The sequence below is a fragment of the Squalius cephalus genome (genome assembly GCF_949319135.1).
Source record: "Squalius cephalus genome assembly, chromosome: 3".
NCBI lineage: Eukaryota > Metazoa > Chordata > Actinopteri > Cypriniformes > Leuciscidae > Squalius > Squalius cephalus.
This window is the reverse complement of record NC_137124.1, coordinates 53987815-54001436: the sequence shown is the minus strand read 5'-3', so window position 1 is coordinate 54001436 and position 13622 is coordinate 53987815. Positions and strand designations below refer to the sequence as shown.

At 38.6% G+C, this 13622-nt stretch overlaps 1 protein-coding gene across 4 annotated transcripts in view; it reads right to left on the bottom strand.

The window, feature by feature from the left end:
* Positions 1-13622, bottom strand: part of zfhx3b (zinc finger homeobox 3b) — a 267683-nt gene that overhangs the window by 151319 nt on the left and 102742 nt on the right. For all 4 annotated transcript variants that reach the window (XM_079865444.1, XM_079865445.1, XM_079865443.1 and 1 more), the window contains one exon: positions 6948-7369. The gene's annotated coding sequence lies outside the window, so the exon portion shown is untranslated. The remainder of the gene's footprint in view (positions 1-6947; positions 7370-13622) is intronic.

The following is a 13622-nucleotide window of genomic DNA, read 5'->3' as shown; positions in this document are numbered from 1 at the left end:
GGGTGGCGGCATGGGGCAGGACGTGTTACCAGGTGCAATGGCAGCGCCCTCTTATGTTCACTCTGGCCAAGGGGCTCACACACCACATGAACCTGCCTTGTCAGGGATATATGTTCCCTATCTGCCATCTTCAGCTGATCTATACCTGTCCTATGTCACCGGACTGCGTCAGATCAAGCACACATATGCATAAAGTTAATGTCTGATTGCAAATTAGATTCCTTGCTTCAAATTTTATCCACCATCATCAAACATCTAACTTTACGCACGAAGCTCTCATGAAAGGAGTGTGGCGCGCGCGACTGGAGAGCTTTTTGTGTGTGTGTGTTCGAGTTTTTGGGGGCAATTTTAAAGCAGATAAACAAAAAATCTGATATGATGGAAATCATAAATAATAATAATAATGCAGAAAACAACCGCACTGTATAAATAAATAAACGCTGTGAGACAGAATAAATAATATTGCACTTACTGCAAAATTATTTTATGACTGTGTAACATCATGCTTCACATAGATAAAACGACATTGGTCTTATTATGATATAAATCAGCTCGCAGATATGATAAGCAGGTGAGTGAACCAAATATGATGCGCGTCAAAGGAATGTCTTAATTATCATCACATTAAAGACAAACAGAACAAGCATCGTTATTTTTACACATGAAAACATGCCATCTCTTATTTCAAATGTCACTGTATAATGTTTGAAAAATACGCTGTTTTATTTACATGGTTATATTATTGTGTGATGTTTAATCGAAGTACTTCTTCCTAAATGCTACCGTTTCTGAACTATAAACATTTAAATGAACTATTAAAACCAATTATGTACTGTCAGTAAATACACACACTTGTAATGAGAATGATGTTTTACAGAATCTTATACTATAAAGCACTTATATAAAATGTGGAACAAATATGTCCAGTATGAGAGAGGTGGACGCTCTTAATTAACGCAAAATGTCTGATATGCGGGGTAAATGAAAAAAAAAAATATTGCTTTTACTGAGTCAAAACGCACTTTATATTCACTAATATTTGGATATTTCAACGATTGTGCTCATGAATACAACATAGGGCTGTACATGGCTAAATATGTTCGTGTCTTTTTGTTTTGTGCTGTTACACATCATCTGTATGTTTTGTATACCGCAATGTCTGCAAATAAAATCCAAAAATCAAAACAACATGCGTTTTTAAATTGATTTAAGAAGCATAATTTTAAATTAATTAACTAATTAATTAAGGAGAACGTTCCTGGTAATACATAGTTTCTTATTTTGGGTAGATGGTAGGACGAACATTTTAAATAACCCACAACAGAAAGGACAATTTATCATCTTAATTATATATATATTTTAAAGTTAATTTACAATCATAAATACTAATTAATCAAAGTTACAATATTTAAAAAAAAAAATAGATCAAATCTTGTCCTTCTCTAAAAAAATTACGCACTAACTTTTTGATTGAGTAATTAATTAATTATGCATATATTTTTCTCTTCAAATGAATTAAAATGTACCCTTACATTACATTCTAATACTGTTTTGGATCGTTAAAGTTACATAATACTGCCCCCAAAACGTGTAATTCGAAAACAGAATTAACATATTTGAACTCTAATTGTCGCTAAATAAATTATGCAATAAAAAAATTTAAATAAAAAAACAACAACAACGAATCTCTACACAGGATATTTAAAATCAGTACGTTATATTTGCATACAGACCGGTAAAATGGTGTGTTAGGCTCGGTTTCATTCGAGACCTGCTCAGAAGCACAAACGGTCCAGATGTATAAAATGGATAATATATTTGTAAAATATTAAAAAAATATATAATTTAGCCTATTATACCCCCTTAAAATAACAGTGAAAAAAGCCGAACATATGAATGTGTCAATTGAATATAAAACACCTGCGTGCATCTGTCTCTCTCTCTCTCTGTGTGTGTGTGTGTGTGTGTGTATCACCGATAATCTTATCTATTATTACTTTAATCCAAAATCTACCTGGGCATTTTGTTGGCTAAATTCTATCATAATTTGTTTTGTCGATATAAAACACGAGCTCTGAGAAGAAACACGCCCACACATATACATACAGTCATTTATGTTTCTCAGTAAGTGTACTATCTTCATAAAGCAGCAAAAGCACATTCAAACAAACCTTTAAAAATCCAGGAACGGATCACATTCACTGTCTGCGCGGTTAAGCAGTGCAAATGTCTCTGTTCACGGTCGTGCAACAATCAGAAAGAAAAGCAGCCTGGAGCAAGTCTGCGTCCAGAGGAGCTACAACTGCAAAACCAGCTCATCCTCATACCGCCGATTCTCTGCAACCTCCATTTTATCTTTGTGCAGGTAAGAGAATAACACAAACATAAATCTCAGGAATCAAGAAAAAAGACTTTCTTCGTATCTCGATATCATCATTCAATATCTATTGAGTAAAGCGTGCAATCTGCGTATTTCAGGCCTGCACATCCAACAATATGCGTCTTCACTACATTGCTACCCATTAAATTGAACAATTCACATATGAACAGTAATAATAATAACAATGAACAAATATGGCCACCTGACTGTCCTGTCCATAAAATAAGAGAATACACATATTTATAGAAAAAATATGGTCTGTTAAAGCAAAGCTTAATATATAGGCCTATATGTCCACAGTCCCCAAACAAGTTTCATGAATAGCAGATGGAAGCAGAAGACACTGAAGGGCAACAGCGATGTAGGGCTCCCGCCAAGGGTCACCGTGTAAATCCTTCCCCACTTCCATCATCTGACAGCTATGGCAGGATTATGTGCAAAGCTTTGCTCAGGAAATCATTTCATCTCAAAGAGAAGACCCCGAGTCTCCAACCGAGAAATACAGTGATTTCATGACCCAAATGCCACGAATAGTTAGCTTAAAAATTAGACAGATGACATTTTGTTGACAAATCTTTTCAAAGACAAATGAAAGAACAAACCCAGGAACAAATTCTTCCATGCAGCCTTGTATTGTGTGTGTGTGTGTGTGCTGGATTTTAAAGCCTCACAATTATTATATTTAAACATATATAAACAGTTACCAGTCAAACATCTAAAAAGTCATTAAGACATCATTTAATTATGTGTAAAATACTTAAATATGTAAATTAAATATATAGTTCAGTGAAATATCCTGAGTCTGAATAAACAGAAAAGTGACAAAACATGAAATGCAGACAAAACAAATGTCTACAGTATCGTAACAAACAATTTGTAATGCATTTCTGAATGTAATATGAATCATTTATTCAGATAGTGTTATAACACTTTACAATAAGGTTTCATATTAACTAACATGAACTAACGACGAGAAATACATTTATTACTGTATTTGTTCATCTTTGTTAACGTTAGTTAATAAAAAAACAGCTGTTCATTGTTAGTGCATTAACTAATGTTTACAACTTTTGATTTTAATAATGTATAATAAATGCTGTATTAGTTCATGTTGTTAACTAACGAAACCTTATTATAAAGTGTTACCCAGATAACAATAAATATAGTTTAAGATGGTCTGAAATCGATGTTTTGTGCAAATGTAAAACAATGCATTAATAGCCATTAAAGTGATTATGTTGACCATAATGAAAAAATATTTGTAAAGGAAAATTCTATTCTGAAATATACATATTGTGCTCAGTTTCCTAATTCACCAATTGTGATGTACACCAACGTAAGAATAAGAGCAAACACGAGTAATTAAGGAACGAGGAAAAGGCCAAGTGGAACAACATGGAGCAGAAAATGCTGCCAAAGCCTAAAACCTGCAACTAGTCTTGTGGGTGATGTAGCTGGGGTATAATTGCAAGTGACCACAGCGGCTGGAACATAGTTGCACGGTGCTTAACCCTGCCATTTCCCCCGTCCCCGTGACCTCCAGGACGCGGAGGCAGGTGGGCTTCTGCAAAATTGTGTGGGGGTAGGGTTGACGTCAAAAGGGGGGGGCAAGCTGTGCATCACGACCAGTAACACATGAACGCTGCCCCGTAAGGGTCGACGGAGACCCCGTCTGGCCTTGGAGCTCCACACGCCCATAAAACAAGCCATTAAAAAAGCCGTTCACGGGCAAAGCATGAGCTCGTTAGGACAATTAACAAGAGAGGTGTTTAACTTGGCACTACATTAACACTCCAGGAGGGACTCTGCCTAAAAACAGGCCACCAAACAACACGACTGTGTGTGTGTCCCCAACACACAACATCACACAGAAAATTCAATGCCGCATGAAGTCCAGCTACACAGAGAGTAAACCTTCACAAATAAAAATAATAAATGACATACGGTATATGTTCCCCAGCCAGTCAAAAGCATTAAAATGAGCAATTTAGCCTTACGAAATAACTGAAACACTATTATTAGAGATGCATTATGAAGGCCACAAACACACAAATGCATTCGCTATCTCTAAACAAAGCATCGGGACGTCCCTTTCAGGAACTGGACGACGGCATCACCGCCACAATATTAGTCAGTGCAGCGAGGCCAGCGGGAATTATTCCTCTATTTTTGTCTCACGGATCTAGCCGGGCAAGAGACAGGAGCCGGGCTGTGTCAAAATGACACATTCAACTCATCCATAATGAAAGTAAATAAGAAGTGTGATAATCTGCATTTCATGTATTTTTTGTGGGCTCTGCGATATGCAGAAATTCGTTCCTTGCAGAGAAAGAGTCTATGACCGAGAGAGATAAAGCGAATTGCTTCTCCCATCCTCTGTTTAGAATTGTAAATATGGCGTATAGGCATTGCTGCTGTCCAATTACATATATCTTTCATGTATGAAATCATGCATGGCTCTTTTTACCGCGAGGCCAAGGAGGGCCGGCACAAAGGGAGCGACCCCGGCCGCAGTGCAGTACATCCCTCATGCAGAGCGGGGTCTGGTGCCGGAGCCCTGGGCTAAGAGCACTGTTCCATTAGCGCTCTCGAATGGAGGGGGAAAAGGCGGGTGAAGGGGAGGAGGGAGGGGGGAATTGGCTCTCCTGACGGGGGCGTTCACCGCTTATGACTTGTGCTGACTTACATTCGTCCTGTTGTGAGCGTGCCTGACCCCTCAGACCCTGTACCTTTGACGTAGCCCTTCGCAAGAGCCCATTTCGGAGTCGCTAATTAGTTTAGCAGAGATGGATTTTTTTTTTTTTTTTTTGCTTAATGCATTAAAGTGTTGCATTTTTGTTTTGTTTGATTTAAGCAAAAAATAATAAATGAGCAAGATGCACGAAAAGCTTTAGTGCTCCATCTGTTAGGTTATTTATTTATTTGCTTTCTCTTTCCCCACAAATGACAGCTCCCCACTGTGTACTAATATCAAATGACCTAAATTTGGCAAAATTACTTTGAACTTTTCAAACAAAGGCCCTGCTCTCTTTTGGGAACCTGGCTGATTCCCAGAGTGTCTTGCCTCCTTGCCCGTCTGTTTTCTTTTTAAATGCTTAATTCTATAAACACTATTTACTTGCATTCGGGGTTACACCGAGAGCAGCGAATACCATCATTTTGATCAGCTAAAGAGCATGTATGTCTGTCATGTTAGCGAAACAAAAATATCACTGCTTAACATTTACACATGAATATGCTAGACAGCGGGGCAGCACGGTAACTACACTGTACAATTTTTATAGAATTAACTTAAAATGCACTCCATGTGGTAACATTTAAATCAACTGGTTTTATTCAAATCAAAGAAATCATTTAATAATCACCAAAGACACCAATGAAAGTCATTTTAAGGGTAAGATCAGACAACTACTACAATGCACAATATAGGTGAAATGGCCAGAGGAACATTAAAAATGAAATTTGTTCATAGTATATTCAGATTCAAGGTGAGAAATTTGTTCATAGTGCATCTCCCATCATTGACGTACAACAAAAATGACTCTCATTCTAGGAGCAAGTATTAAATGAGTAGATTCTGGGTTAATACAAGTTAAGCTCAATCGACAGCATTTGTGGTAATATGTTGATAACCACAAAAAGTAATTTCAACTCTTCCAAAAAAAAAAAAAAAAAAAGTTACAGTGAGGTATTTTCAATGGAAGTATGCAGAAATGTGAAAGTAAAAAAAAAACATGAATTCTTATGTCAAGACTTGTGTATTATTTGAGTTTTTCTCATCATTTTAGTCATTTAATGAAGTTGTAAAATACAGAATAAGTTAGTAAGCAATTTGTGCACACTAAAATCATATTAGCATATACGTTGTCTTGTATGAGTAACAGTGAGTATTTACATTTTCACAGATTCGACTGAGCTTCTGTTTGTTCGCTGATACAAGTTTATACAGTATGTGAATAAAAGCCTAAAGTCCAATCTGTTCATTATATAAACCAATCGAGTCTCTTCAGAAAATTTGGATTAAACCAATTCATTTGGATTCGTTTTACAAACTCTTTATGAACTTTTTGAAGCGTTAAAGTGGTAGTTTGTCAATGGAAGGACAGAAAGCTTTCGGATTTCATCAAAAAGATCTTCATTTGTGTTACGAAGATGAACGAAAGTCTTACGGGTTTGGAACAAAATGCGGCGAGTAATTAATGACAATATTCCTGTAGCACAACCGAACTTGCATTGTGTAGTTGAATATGCAAATATGCAAGTGCCAATGATGTTGACTTTCAATCAATCAATCAATCAATCAGTCATTCACCTTCTTTGCACCTAAGCATCTTTGAGCCAAACAAATTCAATCAGCACACATTCCCTCTAATCCTACAGCAGCAGACATGTGATCGAGTCTTCAAACCGGGAAGCCTTTATCTACAGTGGGCTCTCCTGTAGGCCCAGCATGGAGGAGAAGCAGCCTATGTGGGCATGAACACAGGGGGGCTGACTGGGCTTCAAAAGCCCCCGAGGAGCTTTGGGGGTGTTGCCAGCAGGAAGAGAAGTGACTTCACAGCCTTACCTGATGGGGTTTTTGGTTTCAGTCGCCACCGCTCGGAAGCCCTCTCCGACCGCGTCCTTCTTTTCAAGTGTCCGTTTGAAGCGGGCGCCAGAAAGGTCACAACCCTTGCGGTCACAGCAGGTTTGGTGCAATGGCAGGCGGATGGCCGCAATCTATCGCTAGTGCTAAAGCTATCAAGGTCTTCTTCTTTTGTTTTTTGGTCTGTCAGTTTATTCAAAAGTAAAGAAGAATGTAAAGCTTTCAGATCCAGTGCCTGGGCACTACTAGTAAGTCCCTTGGCAAGGGCTTGGGGTGATGTAGTCCTATAATTCCAGGTATTTCCAGTTTCTTTTTCTTTTTTTCAAAGCTATGAGACCCGGTTTTGAGATTTGGTTTGAAGCATCCACAGTCTGTGGAAAATCCTTTCGGAGTGATAGCGCCACCTAGGGATAAGAAATAAAAACAAGCTATTAGCATTCACAGCAAAAGTTCTTTCATGCAACTGAACAAAGGATGAAACAAGGAACAGATTTAATAGATTCGAACACAGTCGTATAAACACACACTTTGCCTTTCATAAAGCAGAGCCGAGAGGAGGTGAGGCCATTGTTAGTTATGCTCCGTAAGTGAGTGCAGATTTTTCGCTTTGCGTGCTCGTTCCCCCTGAGAAAGAGCCGGCTAAATCTCTTTCAGGAGGGGAGGACACAGAACAATATGGCTTCTATCAAGTCTTTTGAATTCTGTAATAAGCTGTTTTAGAGAACAGAAAATTAATATATAATTATTTTTATTACTGCTGCAGGACAAAACCTTATGATTTTCCAGATTATATTAAGTAATAAATGCATTTCTTTGAGTAATTTTTCCTCTCGTGGCATTAGAGGCTCTGTCTCTCCATAAAAGAAGAAAAGAAAAAAAAAAAACGAAATTTCCGGAGAAACTTAATTTCCCCCATAACCAGAACAAGACATATTCCTGTAATAACATGCATAATTGTGCACTCTGCGGAAGATCTCTTATACACAACAACAAAGCCACTTAGACAGTACATATTTATTCACATGTCAGTTCCAACATTGAAAGAGAAAAAAGGAGGAGGGAAAAGCAAAAGGGAACGCCACATGGGGCTGGGATAGAAAGCCGAGTAAATGTGTCTATCATAGGCTATGGCTCTGACAGCTCTCGCCTGTGCTGCTTGGGCTTCAGTTGAGGGAATAAAGGACAGAGAAGGAGACAGACTGTGATTTCTGAACGGTCCCCCTGGAGTCGCTTCTATTTGGCAACATCTTTATGATTATTTTTACCTCTGTGGATAGAGCAGGGTTAAAGATGCTGTTTAATTGTTCCCAAGAGCTCTTATTAAGTTGTTGATGAGGAGCTCCAGGGAGAAGCACTTAAAACTGCAACAAAAACAAGCAGTCGAGGCAGGCACACTTGTGAGGGGACGGAGGAGGAGGTGCGAAGGGCATTGCGAGATTGATGAGAAATGGATGGAGTGCGGAGGTCTAAACTTTTTCGACGCCGGCTTACGTCTGGTCTCTCTGCGCCAGGGCCGTAACCTCTTTAGGCATAGAGGGGGACCAGTCCCTGCCGATAATTAGAAACTGCCAAACTGTTCCCCTCAGTATTTGATATTTTTGATGCTACTCTGCTGCACTTCATTAGGCACTGCTCTGTTTGTTGTTTGGATGACAAAATGTTAGTCTGCCTCAGTGGTCTAACATTGATAGAAAAGATTTAAAAGGATGAGAAAGTGGGCTGTACAGTTCACAGAAGTCAAACATGATGCATCAGTTTTAATGGCGAAAGAGTGAGGTAAGATGTAAGTAGCCAAACATTTAATATTTATAATTGTTTTATGACAGAAAAGTTAAACAACCAGTGATGCAAACCACAAACTTTTATGCCTTGTTGAAATATATTTATGCGATTCATGTCAATTTGATCGGAATGTGACAAGAAACATTAACAGAGCTTTTTTCAACATATTAGGTGTACAATTAAGATTGAATGTGTAAATATTTTAAAACAAAAATATTACGTGCAAACTCTAGTCATTCTAGTCTAAATTCTGGTCTTTTTTCCCTTTCTTTATTCTTATATTTTATATATATCTTTGGTGGCCTGGCTATCTGGCCAATGACAGATGGGAGTTTTAAAAACATTGAGTGATAGTATTACAGAAATTACGCTCTACATATAGTTCCACACATACAAACAAGTGATCAATATTGATACTTGATAAAGGCCTGACTGCAATAAGAAAAACAATTGTACTGTACTGGTTAAACTTGGACAACACTAAGGGCCAGATTTACTAACAGCTTCCACCAGCGCAAACCCTCTTTTGGCAAGTGAAAAACTGAACTAAAGACACAGTGAAAAATCAGAGCTGCAACAGGCGTGGACAGGGTTATTTTTGCGGCTGACCTTATTGCATATGCAGTTGTGGGAGTTTCCCTTTCAGACGAAAAATTTATGGGAGGAGAGTATATTTAAATGAAACATGCGAGGTGATTTACTAAGGTTTGTGCTAGTCAATTTACAGCTATTTGCGCAATTATTTACCACCACCAAAAAAAGCACATCTTAAACCAGACGCTAATTTGCGCTTAAAATTTTTCTTGGTACAGTAGATTGCGTTGGTCATTATGGAAATTATCCGGCTGTGTCTGTATCTTTATTGTGCGCGTCATCAGCAGAACTTTCCACTCCCATTGGCTAGTGTTGTCCAATAGCGCTCAGACGCTAATTTGCCCTGTTTAGTAAATCTGGCCTTAAATGTTTCTAGAGCAGTTCATTCGCATGGGTGTGTTGTAAACGCATGCATCCTGAAAAGCACCTATGCAGTGCTCTCTCGGGCCATTCGCACCTTCTGCACTGGGCAGACTGTGGCCTTACGCTGGGCGGAGCAGGGGAACGGAGTGGATCTGGATCAATACCCCAGCCTGCAGCGCAGCAGGGCCGCGGGCCATCCCTGACCTGGGCTATTGATCAGCCGCTCCTCGGCTGCCAATAGCAATGTGCTAGATGTGACACAGGGGCTGAGAGCAGACAGGCGGCTGAGGGATGGGGGAATGTGTATCGCCAGTGGCAGCCCCACAGCACAGTGAAGATAAAAGTCAATTCCACTTAACCAAATCACTGACAACTAAATAGTTAGTGGACGGAGGAATGTGCAAGGTTTCAGGTGGTGGCAGCTGGCTGCATGGATGACTCCCAGGATTCCCCTCACCTGCAGTGGGAAAGCCCTACAGTAAATAGTTGTGTACCGCATGACCAGGTCTAATCTACGGAAGCTTGTTTCCACCACGCAATAAAACAATTTAAAAGATATTTGCGACTTTTTACCTCACGATTCAGACTTTTTTTTCTCAGAATTGCACGTTTATATCACGCAATTCTGACTTAATAACACACAATTGCAAGTTATAAAGTGAGAACTGCAAGATATCAACTCGCATTTGCAAGTAAAAAAAAAAAAGTCAGAATTGCGTGATATAAACTCAAAATTGCAAGAAATAAAGTCAGAATTGCGAGATATCGAAATACCGACTTTTTTCTCGCAATTGCGACTTTATATCTCGCAATTCTAACTTTTTTTTTTCTCAGAATTGTGAGATATAAAGTCACGATATAAATACAATACAATTTCTAATAAATTAGAAAAAAATGTTTTAACTTGGCAAGTCTTACGTTTCTTAAAGGTTCTTTAAATGAAATTAAATGAAAAAATATTGTAATTGTTACATTTCTTGGTAAATTATTTAGACATTGGGTACTCGTCATATAGATTTAAAGATCTGTGCATGTTTGCGCACAGCACTCTCAGGCGGTGCATCTAATCCATCTTCCAGGCAGCCATTAGCAGTCCATATCAGAGTAGTTTACATGTCACTTTACTGCTCCACTGCCTGTTCATTGCTATTCTGTAGCCAATGGCCTGCTTGTCCATTCAACACCTATCTTAGGCTTCATATCTCTTCCTTTAATTACTGACTGACAGGAAGGCAATACTGAACACTTCATTATAGAAGCAGCCCAAAGACCTGATACCACAGCCCAAGTCTCTCTGGTCAGTCCGACATGCACTGCCTAGGTCAGCAAAGGTCAGTCACCCTGAATTTATCAGGCAGTGGTTGACCGAGCCAAGCCAGGTCACCGTACAGCAGGGGCAGTGACCTTGGCCGACTGCTTGCATCACGTATTGATCCAGTCGTTTATGTCAAGGCCACACTAATCACCAATAGCAGAGTCTCTAAAGGACAGTTAGGCACCAATGGATGTGTCTGCGACTGGAGAGAGCACAGAGAAAAATCAGTTGCAAGGTTTCTTGCTTATGAAAATGACTCAGATAATTGAGAAACTTGGTTTACTTTAAAGGTGTTGTCACATTTGCGAATAGTTTCTAATCGATTTCTTAATAATTTCACGATATATGAAGCACAACTCACAACAGTCACTATCAAACCAAGCAGGAAGAAATCTGTATGTCAATGCTGTGAATTTGCATGACCAACTTAACCCGATGCAAAATCTGCATGGGGAAAACTTTTGTCCTCATGAAATTCACAATCACATGGATTCCTATTGAAATGACTGGATTTCACCCGCAAAATGAAATGTTTGATCATTCTGGCATTACTTACTTAAGACTTTCAGTCTTCTATGGAACACATAAGTATTTTCAATCCAGTTCATTAAACCAGTCTGAAAATCAGACAGATCAGATACTGAAACTGTGATCCCAGTGACCCGGTGATCCAGTTGCAGTGGTTAACAGCCCATTGGAATGGATGATTATCGGTGAATAATGGCATATTTGTCACCAAAGCATTGGAACATGGCATATGGACTATGAAAAAAAAAAAAAAAAGGTAAAGCAGGACGCCACGTCTCTCTTGCTTACCCTGAGCTCATTTAGTTTTAACAGACCACCTAAATCCTAAATTAACCAGGAAAATGTGACATTAAGTGTAACTGGGACATTAATTTACATTTGATTAAAAAAAAAAGAAAAAAAAAAAAGAAAAGATCTCTCAGGAATTGCCTCATCCTTTCAGAACACAACTGCATGCCACTCCATTCAACTGTGTGGAATAGAGTGACTAGTACAATATTCGGCATTTCTCCCTTTATGTTCCAGTCACACAGGTTTAGAATGGCATGAGGGTGAATAAATGATAGAATCTTCTTTTTTTCAATCTTATAAACACCAAAATCTAATGTCCAATTAAATTCCAGGAAATGACATCCCTTTGAAACCAGTTTATTTAAAGGGACACAGCAGTAATCAGCACCTGAACAAATCAGTGTTAGATACTCTCATAAGCCTAAACTGTTTGCAAGATTAAGTAGATGTCAGCTTCCTGTGCAGACCCGGCTTCAATAGTGTGCAGGAGAGAGCTTCTGAGAAAGTTTCAGTACAAACTGAATGTGTATTTGTGTAACCGAGCTTGTGTTTCCCTGTGTGTTAGCGTAGCATAGTGCCAGTTGCTCTTCAGATCTCTTTCTCGCTCAGCATTGTTGCATTAAATGACAATAAAGGTCGGGAATCTGCGGAGCAGGAGAGACGAGCAGCCATTTCAACCCTTCTTGCTTTATTACGCTTTGTTCCGTTTAATCAAAAAAGTGATGCATACAGATAACCCCCCTTTTTTTTTTTTTTTTTAAAGACCTGATAAACAGAAACGATTGCATCTCTAAATAATAGATGATATCCTGGCTTCATACAGACACGTATAAAAGGGGAAAATAATTGAAGACAACAATGTCCTATAAGAGTCCCACTTGAGCAATGCTGATTCAGAAAGCTTCCTGACTTCAAACGCTCTGTCATAAAGTATGGATAATCCCTTAAGAAAGGCGTGCGTCTGTTTACAATTTTCTTCTAATTAAGGCTACAGAATAGGGCGATCTTTGTTCAAATTGATTTGTGTTGGTTGGATTTTGGCAGAAAACTGTACCATTGGAAAAGTGTGTGTTTGTGACGGGGTAACGAAGTAAACAATAACATCCTAATACAATCTCAGTGTCTGAATAAATATTCTTGCATCTGTCTACATATGACACACTTTCAGACAGGAAAACAGGTTTTCAAAACAACAAATTAACCAAGTCTTTTTCTTTTTTTCTTTTTTTTTTAAACAATAACCTGTTTTAGACAGTAATCCCAGTGGTCTACCTGAATCCAAGAGTATCTCAGACACTGCATCAAAATGAAGTTTTGACCTCAATTTGTCTTGACTTCCCTCAAAAGCTGGGCACTTTCTTATCTTTGTTGTGTGTGAATTTAAATCGGTTATGGAACAAATCAATCAGCGCAACAAAGAGCAAAACAGCCCCAAAATAAGCCCCAGAAGGAAAATGGGACAATTACATTTGGACACATCCCTCATGATATTCCCTTTAAAGGACATGTCACATGTCAGTGGCTGGATATCAACAACAGTTTAAAGAGATATGAGCGATGCGATCCCGAAGACCCACGTGATGGTTTATTTGATGGTGCTTGAGAGAAAGCTGGATCACACATAACTTCTTCACAGATAGACATGGAAATATCAATGGCACCCTATTAATGTAAAAAAAAAAAATATCTAATACTAGACAAATAATGTTTTGTGGACTGGGTGTTATCAGGACTCTAACCACCAGAAACGTTTAGAATAGGGGACAGTCTTTATCAGTTTTTTA